Source organism: Bombus bifarius, unplaced genomic scaffold, assembly GCF_011952205.1.
Source record: "Bombus bifarius isolate JDL3187 unplaced genomic scaffold, Bbif_JDL3187 scf7180000007973, whole genome shotgun sequence".
NCBI classification, from domain to species: domain Eukaryota; kingdom Metazoa; phylum Arthropoda; class Insecta; order Hymenoptera; family Apidae; genus Bombus; species Bombus bifarius.
In genome coordinates, this window is record NW_022884359.1 from 2,797,996 (window position 1) to 2,816,498 (window position 18,503).

General features: G+C 34.5%; 1 protein-coding gene and 1 long non-coding RNA gene across 2 annotated transcripts in view; one reads left to right on the forward strand and one right to left on the reverse strand.

Moving 5' to 3' along the window:
• The window catches only part of LOC117216808 (peptide-N(4)-(N-acetyl-beta-glucosaminyl)asparagine amidase), a 53,424-nt gene that overhangs the window by 17,575 nt on the left and 17,346 nt on the right, over nt 1-18,503 (forward strand). The window contains exon 2 of the mRNA XM_033463855.1: nt 2,771-3,006. The gene's annotated coding sequence lies outside the window, so the exon portion shown is untranslated. The remainder of the gene's footprint in view (nt 1-2,770; nt 3,007-18,503) is intronic.
• LOC117216810 lies at nt 12,902-14,445 on the reverse strand. Its single transcript, XR_004489438.1, has 3 exons — nt 14,123-14,445; nt 13,465-13,543; nt 12,902-13,149 (listed from the first exon to the last, which is right to left on the reverse strand). It is a non-coding gene; the product is annotated as an uncharacterized LOC117216810 (long non-coding RNA).

Consider the following 18,503-nt stretch of genomic DNA (forward strand, 5'->3'; position numbering starts at 1 on the left):
TTGATTGGATATTGCAGTTAATTATGCTCTCTTGGTTTAAGACGCTTGGTGTTGCGAGTTTTATGGTTAGCGGTCTTCTTCGTTGTAATCGTTGAGTTTTTTTTTAATTATTGTGCAAGCTGAATCTTGGTTTGGATTGATCGAGTTTTCGGTTTAATCGAGCCAGCTTGCCGTAGGCTTTAGAGCACTATCGGAGTTTTTATAGAATCTGGTAATTTTTTACCCTTCTAGTAGGAATTTGTGGTTTCGTTTTAAGGGATCGTCGTGAAGATTGGATCCTGGATTGGTTTAATGGATTGTTAACATTTGGTTGTTTAATTGAATGTTGGAGTTAATTATCATAATGTGGTACAGGGATTTGAGTATTATTGTGGGTTTCATGGTTAGCCACTTTTACCCTTGTAATTGCTTGGTTTTTTTCAGGAATTACTTTAAATCTACTCTTTAAATTAATTCAGTGGGTTTTATTGGATCTTGAATTTCATTATGATCATCTGTCTCAGGGTTTCTAATATTATCGCAGGTTTTATGAGATTTGCGAAGCGATTTTTCGCCCACCTAATTAGAATTGGCAACATTCTTCTACGAATTGTTACTATGAATCTCATTTCGAGTTCCTCCGATACATCCATTTGGAAATTTAATTATAATCATTAATATAATAACATAAGCTTTTGAACGTTATCAGAGGTTTCGGAATTTGGTTGCCAATTTTTCACTACATTACTGAAAATCAGCAGATTTTCCCACAAATTAACTTAAACTTCATTGCATACTGATTACATGTACATACAATTGGAGATTTAATTATAATTACCTTGGTTCTCGTGCATAGTAATTTACTTATTATTAACATTAGTGAATTGATATATATAATAATTAGTTGTAGGTTACAGGCTTGTGTTGTATAAACAGCCCTTAGACTGGTTTGTCATATGCAAAATTCACTTGTAGAACTTTATTTATTCTATTATCAAACTTGACACTATCAGGTCAATACATCGAGTCAAATACAATGACAAGTGACAATACGTCAGATATACAAAAGAATTTATTATCACCGATAACATTTTTGAGATTTTTATGCTATTTGACTAACAACTTTCTATTCTTCTACACAGAATTAACAAGCTTAAAAGTTGCCTTAAAATTCATTTAGACAGATTTCTATGCTATTTAACTAACAACTTTCTATTCTGCTACACAGAATTAACAAGTTTAAAAGTTGCCTTGAAATTCATTTAGACAGTAAATTTAGATAATAAAGTTCAGATATACACTAAATAAATTGTATTGTATCTTCGATTTAATTAGAATCATTGGATCCGATGTTTCCCATATTATCACCCTTCGACTCTATTTTAGTATATGTGATGCAGCTAAAACGAAATCGGTAAAATTGGTTAGGTAAATAGTAGGATTAGATTGTTTGACACCGGTGACCTATTTACGATTTTTAGAACCCTTCCCAGAGTCTCTGTCTACCCCCTCGCAATGGCAGTCGATAAATTTAGAATGGCTAGTAGCGACGCTGTCGAATTTAACCAGGCAAATAGTAGAACTGATTGCTTTCACTTTGAAGTTGAATAAGTTAGGCAGCCGATTCGGTTGTTTCGTTCGCGTTCGAATTGGCCATGTTCCATTTATCGTGAACTTGGCTGTTGCTTTTTAGCGATGTTCGAGTAGCCAGCTTGATTAATTCGATCAATCATCCCTCGTCATCTGCTGGATGCAATTACTTACGGCCCCTTTAATCGGACGTTTTAATCCGATCTATCACTGCAATGCGCCGCGTAACCAAGTCACAGAAGAAAACACGCTTGATAGATACTGTCACACTTACATCACCAATGCCCATGATCGTACTTGATACTCTTGTCAGTGAAAGTATTTGAATAGTTGTAGAGAACTCGTTATACGAAATATTTGGAAATTTTATTAAAAATTTTATAACGAGACTCAACTGTGTTATGATTATATCGGCCGAGTTTTGAAATTTTCAGTAGTATTAATCAAAGTATGCATAGTAACGAAGGGGATGCACAGTAACTACACAAGGTACTCGAACAGCGTTGTATTTGTTATATCATTTATATACAAACTAATAAGGTCTAACTGTATTTCGTATCATTTAGTAGTACTTTCATATGGCTACAAAAATTCGATATTATAAAAATGAAACGTGCGAATCTATAAGAATACGCTTCATTGGAAAATGAAATCGTTTATGATATGCTTGCTACGTTGGATTTTTCTTCTTAATCATGAATTTTATGTCGAGTCTAGCGCTTGCTTCGTATAGATTTCGTATGAATAGAAAAATTTAAGAAGCCTGATGCGCTGGGAAATTTTTATTCTATCAATTATTGCTAATAGAAACACATTTTTGCTAATGCTTTCTGTGAAAAGAGACGTAATTCTTGTAACCATCGTATGTCTACCGTACTCTCGAAGAATCTTCATAAAATATTTCCGAATGTGAACTTGGCAAAGTTTTCGCGACTCTACATCAATAAATTTGTCGAAGTCTGAAAAGCCTAAATTTAATATCATTTGGTAGTACTTTCACACGAGTAACGAAATTTTTAGTACCATGAAACCGAAATGGTGGGATAGAAAGAACGGTTCACTGGAAAATAGGGATATGTATAAATATCTTTGGTAGCTGCTACTGTATGTGACGAAGAGAAAATAAAACACATATGTGACCTAATCTATGTAAGTTTAACTCGACCCTGGTCGACCAATTTATGTCCGTGATCTTTTGCAGAGCTCCGTCTATAAGAAGACATTGTGTGCAGTTTTAAGCTGATGGCTGGTGTTTCCGTGGACGTAAGCAGCGCCACGTGACCAGGGCAGGATCTCCGACGCGGATACACCGAAAAGCTCCTGACTGGTCGACTACGCGGAGTCGCTTATCGATTTTCAAAGCGGCATTGCCCGAAACGCCGCTTTCCAGGCCTCGTCGTTTTCCTCCAATTCCGCGTGCAACGTGTGGAACCAGAGGTATGGAGAATTCTAAGTTGATCGTGTCCTTGAAATATCGCTTCGCTCACTAAGATTCTCTATTAAGAAAATTTATTCTATTTTGCTCTTCTACGCTACTAGCCACAATTATTAGGATTACCTTATACTTATTTGAGAAAAATCGAGTTTTTCTTTATCTAGTGGATTTTATATTATACGCACTGTGTCTTATAACATATTAAATCAACCTAAAATTTTGGCTATCAGCGTGTATCTATTAATTTTATGTGTTTGCTAGCAAGATCAATTTTCTGTAACTGGATGTTTATTTTTAATTGTGAACTATATGTTGAATTTGGAAACTAGTACTTGATTTTTTATAGCTTTTATAGGTTTTGTTGAAACGTTAAGATGTGAACAGTTATGAATTGTTGAGAATTATTGAACTCCTTCAAAACTAAATCTTCTTTGAACCGTGACGAACGTTTTATTTTATCAGTTATTACTAGATGATAGAGACAGATTTTTCCCAGCGTTTTCACTTAGTTGATTAATAATTAGTCGAAGGATAAAGTTGTATATACCATATCGAGTGTGAAAAGGTTGATAATATGACATTATGTGTACATTAACTCGGTGCCTTTTCAAACAAAATTCAGATTTTGTCTGTGAATCTCACATGAAATAAATTAAATCACGAGAAATGACGTCAAGTAATTAAAACTACCACATGAGGAAGAAAATAGTTGTAGTTTTTAGAAGTGGATGAATCTCAAGATCCTAAATTAATTTACATATTTGATCATTTCTTACGGATCCAGATTTTTTAATTTATCTTATTTCATAAATATTCATCGCGATTAATATTTATACGTAAAGGAATAAATTTTATTGCTTCGATAACTTTAATAAACCAAGTAGATTTCGTAGTAGAAATTCGCGTCTTTTAGTTAAATTAGATTTTACGTGATTCTGTGACGTCAGGGCCACGTCTATTCTTTGAGTTTGGAACGAATTCTATATAATTTTGTGATGTACTTGATTTTTCTTTCTTACTACTCATAACAGCAATCATAGCAATACAATCATAATAACAATGAAAAATGATTCATGTAAAACCTATGGCTATCGATTCATTAATGCTTCTTGCTGCAATTTTCAAGCCATATTGCGCTTTAGAAGGTTAATATTGTTAGGAATAATATTTATACAGTTGGATCAAGGATAGAGCAATGGATTGATTTGTTTATTCGTTTTGTGTTCGATCGAATGTTTCTCATCTGGCGTGTCGAACTTTGCTAGAATTCTAAGGTCTTAGCATCTTAAATCAGTATGCAGTTTACGTTGCTATACATGGAAGTCGATTGTTTGGAGGTAGCGGTGGTTTACGACGGAAGCTCGTAATTCCAATTACTAATATCCGATCGTGACGGAGAAGGTGCCGACTAAAATGCACGACTTGTGTCTTCTGACTTTATTAGAAATCGATGTTTACTCTCTCTCTCTTTCTCTCTCTCTTTCTCCCTCTCTCGTATAATTAAACACGTTCATCTTATATCTTACTCTGAAAGGCTCTTTGAAAACACCTGACTAATAAATTCCAAGTCTTTATCGGCTCCAATAACTACTAAAATATACGTTAAGAAACGTATCGCCGACTATAAAAATCTTTGTTCTTTCACAGATTGTAAAAAGACCATTTCTATTCAAAGATAAAGTCTGTACAATGATGTACAGTAACGCATGTATTTACATGGTGTTCTTATTAGTATGTAGGGTATTTTTCGTGCAATCTTGGATTTATTGATGTCTCGATATATAATAGAATAAAGTAAACAGTAACTTAGATACGAACTTATACCAGCCGCTTTTCCCTATATTCAATAGGAAGATGATAAATCCAACTGTAACACCCTATATATACAACACCAACGTTAAAGATACAGGGAAAGTAAGAAAGAAGTATAAATTCCTTTTAGCCATTTTGTTGCTCCTTGTAGTGGTAGAAATAGGTTGGTGGTTAAGTTTAACTGAAACACCCTGTATACACCGCGTCAACGTCGACCGAAAGGTACAAAAATCCTGTAAGAACGTAACTATAATAGAAACCTGTCTTAGTTCTCTTTTTTTTTACCATTTATCTTATCTTCAATAGCGACATGCTAAATTGAAGCATCCTGTACATAGTACGTCAACGTCATCGAAAAAGTACAGAGGGGGTAATAGAAAAGTAAGCAGGGAAAGAAAAAAACGGAAGAACAAAAAATTACTCTATTCGGTTCGACCAACCGACTAAATACATCGGGCACAGTTGAGAGGGGGCTGAAAAGGATGGGATAGACGGCGTGACACGAAAACGAATTCGTCCCTCCCACCTACGTCTCGTCAAACACCGGATTTTTCCTCTGGGCCAATATCACGGCGTTTTTGCATAGCCATAAGCGGTCGCGACGTCGAACAGCATCGATAACCCATAATCATTGGTGTCCCGTCGGCTTCGACCGGGCCCTGGTGCTCTGGCATGAATAAAACAAACATAAGTTTCGCAGCGAATTCAATATCCAGCGCCCCTATAACGTTTCGGTAGTAGGAGCAGGTAGGAAGGACCGCGATGGAACGAGCGAGCAATCAGTTGCAGCCGGGTGCATAGACATTCGAATGCATGGCGATGGAGATCGGTTCGAGTCGCGACTCTCGTTTACCCAAGTTGCACGGTTTTATGACACGTTTGCGAAACAAAAGCATTTTTTGATCAAAATGACAATCATAGTATTGTAATGTTTTGGTATTGTACGTCATTTTGGTTATTCAGGTTAGTTAGGTTATGGTAGGTTAGTTAGGTCGTGATAGGTTAGTTAGGTTATGCTAGGTTAGTTAGGTTATGCTAGGTTAGTTAGGTTATGCTAGGTCGCTCACTTTTTAGTTGCAAGAACTTGAAATAAAGAGAATATTATATAAGGTTTTTTAATCTAAAACCCTCAAGTAAGTTAATTAAGGTAGTTTTCTACAGGATATTTCATATATTTAAACAGATTTTGGTTTAGACTTTTAATGTAGAGGTTACGGAAGCTTGAAGCAGATCGTTAATGTTGACGAGAATGTTACGTAAGATTTTTCAGTGTAACGATGGCATAATTGTTAACTTTCTACACCATGTTTCACGCAATTGGACAAAGTTTGACTTGAGCTTTTAATATGAAAGCTTTTAGAGCTAGATTTTTTTATAGACGAAAAAACAATATTTTTCGTTTCGTATATTTGTCCATCCATTTGATTTTGATTTCCTCGATGGAAATTTTATGCTTTCGTTAGTCAGCAATTCTAGTGTTGATATTATGACAGTCCCTTTGTGTCGTCGAGTTAAAACAACACTTTACACAAAGAAGATATATCCAAATATGTACCGAACCACTTTGAAACGCCCTGTAGGTATGTTGTATATACAGCGGCATGTGTGTATAAGCGGAAACTGAATCAACTTTCAAAATCGATGGTGTTTTGTAGAGGGGAGAATCGTCCACAAGGATACAGTGAAAAGAGGAAATATTTAAACTGGCGTGTGGAAAGGGCGGATCGTTCGATGGAATTGGATGTATTTGGGAAAATTGATTGATCACGATGAAAATGTTTCGCTGGTTTTTAATATCGAAAAGAGAAATATTAACGAAAGAGACGGTATGTTTTGAGTTTCATATGTTCGTTTAACGAAGCAGGAAAAAGTTACGGCTGTAGTAGTCTAAAGACAAATATGACGGAGAAGTCATCATTTATATTTCGTATCATTCTGCATGAATATAGAACTCCAACATTTTTCTTCTTTTAACTCTGACTTATAAGAAGATTTAAATAAATACACGTTATTTTCTTACCTATCTGACTTCATTTTTTAAAAATTGCATAGTTGCACCAAAAAAATAATATAATTTTCTTTTATGGTTTCTGTGTTCGAAAATAAGATTCGATAATGAAATTTGACTGAAGAGGAATTGCAAATAAAATTTAACCTTAAAACAATGTTGATCCCTAATGCCAATAAAAACAGATTGGAATATTTAAGCAACAAAATTAATGATAATACTGAATCAATTTATCATTGAAGAATGAAAATCTATTTTTCATGATATTATAATAATAATGATGAAAGTATATATATATATATATATATATATATATAGAAAGAAGTGAGAATAAAGGCGCGAGTAAGGTAGAAAATTTTGCTGAGGCAGCAGGTAAATTTGTCTTCTCACGAACGAATAAAAAATCATAGAAGATCCGATAAAAAGGGGTCGACTCGTAAAAATGTAAAAGTACCAAGGGTGATTCTTACCTCGTACGACAATAATGCGCGCCGTAACGAAGTAACGACAATGGATTATCGGTCGTGAAGGCAATATCCTGTCATCTGTTTCTGTAGCTCGCAGCCACGAAATGGACCTACATTTTCTCCTTCTCCGTATATCTTACGGACAATATATCACCACATATCGACAACAACGACATCGTGTAATTAGAAGGATGTCTTTGGGAACCCGTCACAGTTTCTCGAAATAGAAATCCTTTTTTAGCAGCGAATCAGGGTCATCATGTTGAGACGTTTCCAAACGAAATAGGTTTTATATATTAAGATGTTCGTATAATTTTGGACAAAGCTTCTTAAGATAGAAGTACACATATATATTATATATGTGTATATTACACATAGAACTACACATATATATTAAATATATTATACATCTATTATATTATATTTATATTAGAGCTTTTTTTATATAATTTAATTGTTATTAAATTTGGAAAATCATAGATTACAGATTATTAATATTAAATAAGAATCACGTAGCAATTACAAGTTTGATAATATCCTTCGAGTATACGTAAACTTGGAAACTACCCCACAATTGATAACGAGTTACTCTACATGCAAAAATAAATTGAAAATGTAGCACACAATTTTTTTTCTTTGAAGCCCTTGTTTTCGAGAAAATAGAGTTTGAATAGGTTTAGTCAAGAATTGCAGGCTTACTCAACTTTTCAAATCCGATTTTTTCCATAACGTGACTTGGGGCGAAAAAATGTTAATTTACGTTTTCAATATATTTTTATACGCAGAATAAATATATTAAATATGGCATGCGTACGAATGAAAATTCGTTTTATTTTGACTTCGTAACGTTTTATCACGTGTTCTTGTATGAAAGAAATAATAAATAAATGTTGGAAAGGAAAGCGGGTGTTCCTAAAAAATCTATGCTTATCAATTAAAAACGATTTCCATAAAAGTAATTATACCTGACAAGGCATGATGAAGTAGTAGGTAATTTTAACAAATTAGCATAAGACATAGATGTGAAGGTTACTATGTAATGCACCACTAGATGTTTCCAAGAAAAACAAATTCATCTTCTTGTGAATTGTGCAATGCTGTTTATTACATGTTATACACTGCATCGCTCTATTCAGAACAAAAAATATTTTTCTCAATCTGCAGTTTAATATAGAACCATAAAAGTCAATTAAAAGGGTAATAAATCAATACATACGAAAGTTAAGTTATTTGAAATATTGCAAATTACATAAAATCCATGTAACATTTTTTTCTCTCTTGCACTGTTAATAGCCCATTCAAAATGCATCCATGAATGAAAAACTATAACTAACTGAACCATAAAATAAAAGGTAGAACAATATAAATAATAATAAATAAAATAGTATAAAATAAGAAATCAAATAAACGTACAAAGTCAATCGATCAAGTAATATGATGGAACTTCACAGAATTAGATAAATAAATGTCAAGAAAATCTCGTTGAATGCAATGGAAATTATTGTGTATCATAAATTGATCACACATAACTTAAAAACGCAATAACTTTTTGCAAAACCTTATATATATGTATATTTTCAAACGAAGTACAAAAACGGCTATTCAGATCCGTTGAATCTAATTGTGCGTGGCTTTTTAAATATATTTCCTTGTTTTTTTTTTCCTCTTTTTTTTTATTTCTGGTCGGTGACTGTATATATGTGAGAGGAGAAGACAGAACAAAGAGACGGGAAAAACGAGGAAATTTGTTTCGACAACGGCGATGCATTAGTGATGCAAATGAAGTTACGTCGTTGTCGGAATTTTTATGTGTTTTTCCACGCTGGCCAGAGCAAATTTTTTGGCTCGGTTTCAAACCGTGACCCGCCGTGTACATGGCGAAATCATCGACCGTAGGGTTGGTTTTATTTTTTTTTTTTTTTTTCGTCCTTTCTCTATTTTCCCTGCCTGGTCGGTGTCTCGTATTCGCGATTTCAAACATTATTCGAATAACCTCGAAAAATTATGGGTGGCCGAAAGAAAATTTCGGCCAGACGTTGTATACGTTTAAGTGAATTCGATTGAAATTCATTCGACGCTCCGTTTAAATTGTATGTATGGAATTACATTTATCACGGGAATTTTACAGGAATTGCCCGAATGGTCTGATCGGAATTTATGAAAGGTTTTAATGAAAACTAGCGATGGGTTCAAGTACGTGTGAAGTTAGTGCGAACATCGGCGAGTAAAATTTATTTTTAAAAGTTATCAGCCAACAAAAAGATTGACACCCGCAAGAAAATAAAAAAAATTTGTTATTTAAATATTTGATATTGTAAAAATACCAATCTCCAAATATTTAAGATTCTAAAAAATTCCAATCTTACAGTAAATATCTTGTTACTTCCACATACATTGCCATATTGGTTTTACATTGTACCAATATAATCAAACAACTTGAACCAAAATTAAGTAATGTAACCCTAAATTGTTATAATCCCCAATGGGTGAATGATTAGTTAAGAGTTAAATATCGCGTGTTGCTAGATTGGAAAATAACGCGTTTATACAGAATCAAATATTGTACATCTCTGGTGCGTTTGCCGCCTCGTTAAATATACCTTCGCGCGCGGAACGTTATCTTTCTGAAACATTGGAATCGAATGCAATAAATCAAAAATAACATTTTTTATTCAATTCATTTATTTTAAAATAAATACGAATTAATTTCCTGATTGTAATCCGGTAAAAAATATCGACTATCGCTGCACGCGTGTTTCGATTTTGATAAAGCTTATTAATCGAGATTCTGTGATACAAATATATATTTAATGCAAATTATATTTTTAAATTGGAATACATTTCGTAGAAATTATATTTTTAAATTGCAATAGGTTAATTTAGTAAGAACTTCGATTACGAATAATACGAACTCAATTCATTGGTTTCGCGCTAAGCTGGTTGTAATTCATGTATGTCTAATCCAAAGCTAATTCACGTTAATCTATACTTAACTCTCCTACCAGACCTATCCTAAATTAGGTTAACTTTGAATCCAAGCGCCATCCCGCTCAGATCAATGTAAGATATGTATAAAATGTCGCATATTGAATCAGGCCGATTTAAAATATACATAAAATGTCGCGTGTGGATTCCTCCCGATTTTTTTATTTTCTTTTTAATTCAAACCAAACCTAATTTACCTCCGATTTACGGTCAATCAAAGCCCTACAGAAATTCCCAACTCTGAACCATTATTGTCAAACAGAAAAAAAGAAGAATTCCATTATAACGGAATAAAAATCAACAAGAAACGCTCGGCCGTATTTTTCCAAAAACAAAACGCAGAGGAGAACAAAACCCATTTCACGTGCATCTCTTTCTTTTTTACACGAGGGATCATCGGCGTTTCAATTAGACACCCCGTATACAATATGGCCGACAGCAATGGATACATAACCTTGCATTCGTTGTGAGCACGGAGAAAGTAAGGGGAAACGCAATACCGGTCGCAGGCATTATGAAGTCGTTGTAACGATGTATACATCTCCCCTTCTATGTGTGCATGTGTACGAACGTAGTTCGTGTCTACACGTGTAACTTGACAAAGAATGCAACCACGAAAGCGAAATGCACACGCGTATATAACGGTGGGGCGCGCAGACAAATGTCGATGGCGAGCAACAAGTGTCGAGGGGTCTTTACTTCTGACAATGAGTACAAAATCTGGCTGACTGGAATACGCGAACACAAGCGGTAAGAGAAAGGTTGAAGGGGCACGGTGAACTCGTCGCCAAAGCTTCCACATTCACAATTAGCGATCATGCAAATTCGGCTTTCTTCTCATTTACCATTTAACTTACTGTACACTAGCATATTGTAAATGTGTTCACGTATACAGTGATTCACAAAAGTATCCCAGCACTTGTGCTCACCTTTCATGAATAATAGAGAAATCAAAAAACATTCATATGTTCAGTGAAAAAGTAATCTTGAAGTATGGTCCCGTTGAATATTGTGATTTATTAATTTAATAGATAATTTAAATATTGTTTAAATATTTTTATGGTCTGCGGGAAATATACACTGGTGCAGCGGTAATAAAATCATTACAATGACGCACCCCTTGTGTTGTTAATTGATCGACGCTATATCCTTCTACTCCTGAAAATTTTCGCGCTACTAAACCCGTTCTCGTAACAGACCGCGGGCTAAAGTTTGCCTTTCTCTTCACATACATAGAACTTTTTCCCAAAACTTTGCGTAGAAACCAGGAAAATTTCAAAATATTTCAAATGTTTTCTACAACCACTGTATATAACTGTCTGTGTTCGAGTACGCTGTGTATCTATACTCGTTAGCGGACATTTACGCAGAGAGTTTTAATTCACAGCTTGTAACTGGTTTTAGTACGTGTGTCACGCGAAACAAGCATGAATCAGCCTACAACGATCGTAATTGATAATCAACTGGGAACGGGAGCAGTTAATGAGTAATTACGATAAGTGTCGCGCGTGGGGCGCTGTTAGTGAAACGCGGGAATTTCGGCCAGTTTCTTTCGTGCTTTGAAAGCGTTTGCCAAGAAACCTTGATCCTTATCGCGATCAGATATCACGCTCCACGCTTGGTGACTAACATGAGACCCTATGAAATTGAATTTGTTTACCTGAGTGCAACCGGTAATGGATTGATTAAGTGGTATATCCTTAGACACAGAATTATGAAATTATGGATCTACACGTGTTTACAGGTATTTTAGTGTAATTGAGCTTCCGTGCTTGATAATTTATTGAATAATGAATTTCGGGAATTATTAAGTTTAGTGTGTTTTATAAAAATCAGTCGCATAACGAATGTGATTTTATAAATCAAATTCGAAATTCAATGATAGAAAAGATCGTGATCAAGTCAACTTTTCGTCTTGAATTTTATTCGATCGCAAACGTTCGGTCCGGATCGTTTGAAGTTCCGTAGATCAAGCCTTATTCGAGTAGAACGGTTTCATTCAGAGATCATTTCACATTTCATTTGGCGGAAGATTCCTTGGTCCTCGTAAAATTACACGGAACCTTTATTCGATAAGTTTTTCACATTTCATTTCACGCAAGATTCATCGGTTCTCGTAAACTTACTTTCGTGGAATCTACCATCCGATATTTCCGTCTTGTCCCTTCGCGTTTCATTCGTCGCACATTCTTGTTAAGTTTCATAAAACTCGCGCGAGACAAGTGTTCGATAATTATGTCGCATTTAGTATCCGATCTCCTCTTCAATCTCCCTTGAGATAATCGAACGTGATGCTGTGCTCGATCATTTGTACGTACAAGTTGTTTCAAAATGAAGATGGAAGTATGTATATCGACTTTCATCGATCTCACACATTTTATTTTAATTGAGACAAAAGAACAGAATTAGTAGAATATTCGTACAATTATATTAACACGATGTATAGGGCGCTCCAAAATCTCGACCCTATATATTGTATGATATATAGGACGTTTCCAAATCTCGATTTCACATATTTCATTTCAGTTAATTCTTGTGCGACAGCTTCCACGTATGAAATCAGAACCGGATGGACATCTCATGGGTACTTCAATGATGCTTTGCAGAACATTTAACTGTCCTGGGTCTATAGTTGTAGTCCTGATCTCTGTAGTCGCGCCTGTGGGTGCATCAAACATGGTTTCGGAGTCCGAATTCCTTGTATCGATCTGGTTTTTCATTTGCATTTCGGTGTTTTTCTTGATTCTCTGCAAGAGGAAGGGCAGCTCTGTTGTCGTCTCTCCCTGAGAGAGATGCATCAGTGCAACGAGCAGGAAGATAGCAAGGGAAAAAAGAGAGAATCGCAACATCTTTCTTGTGGTATCTTCTCGGATCTTGAAGTGGAAGTAAATTAACATGAAAGAAGAAAAAAAAATAGGATGAAAACGCTACAATATTATTTCCTTAGTGTTTTTATTTATGGAAAACCTTGTATAATAAGGAGGAGTTTAAACGTTGCTTTAACATCTCAATCAGGAATCTTCTTTTAGTATGAAATGAACAGTGCTTGATTCTTTTTAATATACAAATGGACGACCACTTCTAGTGCAAAAATTAATTTCATTTATTTTCGATTCGTGATTAACCAAATTCCAAAGGTAAAAATAAAAGTGAAAGTTTCAAAGTGTTTTCACAGATCACAAACTTACCTCGAAACGTGTCTGTCCAATTTCTGTATACTGAACTCGGCTTCAAATTTTATGTTCACCTCTTCTGAAACAGCCTGTACTGCAACATTAACAGAACGTTACATAGAATGGGAACATATCTATGAGAAACATCAGTGATCGTAAGCATTCATAATTATTCTTATTTAACCATTGTTAGTTACCTAACTGTCTATAATGATGGATTATTTCCGACAGATTAACGTGAGACGTTCATTTTTACATTCTCCGAAATGCATGTATGTGTTAGTGAAAGATACAATACAATTACTTCGGAAATTGTATCTATTTCTATATATTGTGTACATTCTATGCATCTATTATTTTTAAATTTTTCATAGGCGCATAAAAATCTATAATCTAATAATACTCAATGTTTCTCCATCTTTAAAAAACCAAGCAACGAACATTAGATCGTTCGGAAAATTCGTAGCGAAATTTAAGAAGAAATGAAAAACAGCCTATTTCCGTAGAATCAGAGCTTTTTCTTTAAAGAACGTAATTTTTCCCTTCGCCTGAAATTATATTTTTGGAAAATATATCAATTTATGCCGAATAAACTAAACGACACGAATTTTCCAATCAACTCAATGGAAAATCATACCTTTTAAATGAAAAATTTAAGATTCAAGATCTGTACCTTATGAAATAGCTTATAGCGTGAAAAACCAGACCGACGACTAGACCACCGCTATTGATGAAATCCAGTTGGTGTACAAAACCGCGTTGCTGAACAATTATTCGACGATTTATTACCAGGAAGCGTTTTTCTCCCTAACACGTCGATGACAAACACAACAACGCTTCGCTATGACACCCGCGAGACTATAGGATCACACCTCCATAACTTTTCAGCATTGTGAATTGAAATAAAACAAAGCGTAACAACACGTAGTATAGCGTTCACGAGCGGTGTAAACCGTACAAAAGCTACAATCACTCTGAGAGATTACGACTAGAGAACGATGATTAAATAACCAGTTTCCCATTCGTTGAGACGACACTGATCGGGTCAAGAGTATGCTCCGTTATCTGCTAACGGGAATTTGTATCGCGATGGATTATTTTGCTGGATATCTTTCTGACCTCGTTTTTCAATCGTCAAGTTCTTGTCGGTCACGACTGACTTTGCTGTGAAATTCTATTTCTTTTTTGTGTCTTTCTTTTTCACATGTGTATCAGGTTATTTATTTGTATATTGGCTCGCGATATTTCATTGAAAATTTAGAAAATTTAAACACTCGCGATATATAGATGCAAAATGTGTACAAAAAATAAAAATATATAAAATATCTAAAGTATAACACTCATTGCGATATTTAGTAGGCAAAATTCTACTTAAATTGCATTTCTTCCGTTGGCCACATGTTTTGTATTTCGTATGTTGAAAAATTGAAAATTCTGGGGCGGTGTTTTTGTTGTAAAACGCAGCATATTGTCAACAAGTTTCCTCTCTTATGTTATTATTCTTTGTCCAACGCCATTTGGTGAATTTTTGGTGACATTTTTAGTAGATGAGTGTAAATGATGATTGGAAGAAACGCGAGGCTTTCTGGTTATAGGATTTACTGGTCCTAACTTCTGCACGTGGTTCCAGGTTTCAAGATAGTAACATAGTGACTTGTTTTTAAGGATAAAAGTGACGAAGATGCTAGCGAATTGACAAGACATAGTTAATTGTAGCTGACAGATTTATATTTGGTACTTGTAAAATTTCGCTCCTTTTGTTGTCATCTTCTACCGATTATAAAAGACAAGAGAAGAGAAGAGAAGAAATTATTGGTAATTTATAACTTTTGATCTATAAAATCTCGTTACTAATATCGCACAGTTAAATTGTGCAAGAGGACTGTAATATTAAACGGAAGAGATCCCTACTTAATTTTAATTCTTTAATAATAAACATAAAAATATCCATTTACGTAAACATCCACCATGCACATAATAGTAATTTAATCAACATACAAAATACGTACAATCGAGGTATTCCAAGTCATCAATAACAAACCAAAATTTCATTCCAAACATCGACCATATAAAGCGCATGGAACACTCGACTCATTGAGCAATCAGGGAATCGTCTTTGCAAAAAATACTTACGACACTCGTGACGAAGGCTTAATCCGGAGCGTGATCGTTCCTTTTTTAGGAAGCATTCAACGCTGTCGGATAGTTTTTACGTTTAATTGGACGTGAATTGGCGTGGCCAGGGAAAGGGGAGAGCACGAGTGAGGAAAAAAAGAGCCTCGCGTGCTTTCACACGGCTCTCCTTTTCGCGAAGTTTACCGGCCGCTCTTTAAATATGTGCGGCCGACTTAAACACGCCACCGTAAAGACCGGCACGCCTCAAGAGTCCGCTCAAGTACTACTTTTCTTCTTCTAATCTGTGAGTAAGTTGTCGCCTTTGTGGCTACACGGTTATTATAATGCGCTCGCGTGTGGGTGCGACGTTTTGCCAAACACATGTACACTCTTGTCCATAAATCACCGTACACCGATTTATTTCGAGTATAATAATTGTTAGAAACAATTGTAACTAAATAATTGTTAGAATGTAGGTACGACTTTCTAGATTCACTTTGTTCATTCGTAAGTTACAGTAGAACTTACTGTTTATGCAAGCTCCATATATTTGAAGCAGACTTTAGTCAGTAGCCGATTACACGAACTGTTGCTTGTTTAACTCACTCATTCAAACGTGAGCTGCTACTGTACGAATTAAAAATCGTAGTGGAGTCAGTGGACACTTATCATATGAACGTCAAATGTATAAATTATTTGTCACCCAAGAAGTTCGTGTAAAATTTTGGAGTTGTGAAGCTTTACCGTGTTCTATCGAATTAAAATACGGTTTTATATTATAAAGTAACTGTTATGAAATAAAATTAGCATTTACGTTAAATGTTGAAATTGCATAATGTCAAGCGTACTTAAGTTTTAACAATCGTTTTGCTTAAAGACAAGTGTCCCATGATTTATGGACAGGAATATACAGTTGAGGATAAAAATAAGTGTACAGGTAGTAGAAGAATATAACTATCATTGACGATGAATAGTTTAAAAGAAACTAGCATAAGTGTCATGTACTTAAATTTTATTTATTTTATGTATTGTATGTATTATACGAAATTAATATTTACATTTTTGTGTCAAATTTACGTATATATTTAATGAAACTTCATTGGTACCAATTTCCACTACCTGCCATTTAGTTTTGTCATCGACTGTATAAGTCTGGCGGGGTGCACACAGACGTGCTCCTAACAGCTTCATCTAGCGGACCGTGAAAAAGCTACAGCCCCGGTGGTTGCGGAAAAATTAAGGAACATTTATACACTTTATATTACGACGCGTGGATTCCTGCTCAAATTCGTACAGCTTGTAGGCTTAATACGTTGCTACTAGCGTTATGTACACTCCGGTTTATAAATATAAGAACATCTCTGGTTCCGTATAAAATGTAACAGTTGATTGATATTATCCATGTTAGCAATGACGTTAGCAATTGCATAAACTCAATATCAAAACTTATAGGAACGATCGCTATTGTTTGTTTTTTCGCTAACAGTATGTCACGTGTACGTAGCTTCAATATATAGTTAGCTGTAAGTTTGTTCACTCAGTGCAATTTGCAATAAAATTGCTAACTACGAACTATAATTGTTAATCTATAATACAACATCGTCATAAAGTGAGATTTTAACCGAGGCATTGAAAGCAAAAGTGAAATAACTCAATACACAATGAACTAAATAATTCGCCGTGCAGAATAAATATGACGAATACATTAATGGAACTAATAAAATTATTCAGCATTTTCTTTTATCTCTTTAAAAACTGTGCAGAGGAATTGAAATTACACAAGCATAAATGATTGTGTTTAATTACTGCCAGATAGCTGTTCTATCGTTCTTTCGATGAATGTACATTATGATTACGTTGCCTGAAAGCAATGAGAAAGTTTTTAACAGGAAACCAGACTCGTGAACCGGTCATCCACGGCTCGGCGATTTGCTGTTAAATATTAAATGCATAAGAACACGTTTCAGAGGAAGTTTTTAATAAAAGTACATTCTACTGGGAAATTTTCCTCTGTTTTTTATTCCTCGAAGCTCGATTAAACGCGCGCGCGCGCACGACTAGCCGGATTACCTTGAAAACAACTGCCGTACGAATTCACGCGATTTCATGCTTAAATCACGGAACGAAATAAAGGTGGAATTTATACAACTCGGTTACGTAAAGAAAGTGCGCGGTACATTAATCATACGATATTTATATTTTGCGTTTCTAAGAAATATTTTTGCAAATGTCAGTAACCATTATCTCTAATTACAAATAGAAGATAAAGTACTGATAAATATTGCATGTAACAGTCAATATTTAGCCTAATGAGTTTTATGTGTAAATTTACGAAATTGTTCAATAATATGCGTATGAAATATACATTTATTCATCAAGAAAAAGATCATAAATTTTCACCTAAGAAATGTTGTACACAGTATACGATTAATAATTGAAATTAATCAGCGACTTTTATATTCGAATACACGACACTACTTAAACTACTAGCGATCATTCAAAATAGAAATATGCGAAATTTGCATTTAGAACTATAACATCGTTTATGAAAAGAAAATATCTATTTGAACTAAATGGTCAACGACTTTTATATTTGGACATACGGAATTATTTAAACTACGAATCATTCAACGCAAAAACATATGAAATTTCTTTCTACAAATATAAATATGTTCGTAAAAAGAAAATATAAATTTCCTAATACCTATTTGCACATTTTATATTTACACCACATACTAAACAAATTTGTTTAAACTCGATTTTCTCAGCAATATAGCGCCATAAGAAAAACTGTTTATACTGCACTTTTCACTTGCTTCCTCGCGTAGGGTCGTCCTCTTGTCCATTGTATCATCATTACTGCGATACTCTGTAGAACAAAATCTTACACCAAAGAATACACTAAACAGTATATTGAACAACTTAAAACCACGAAACCT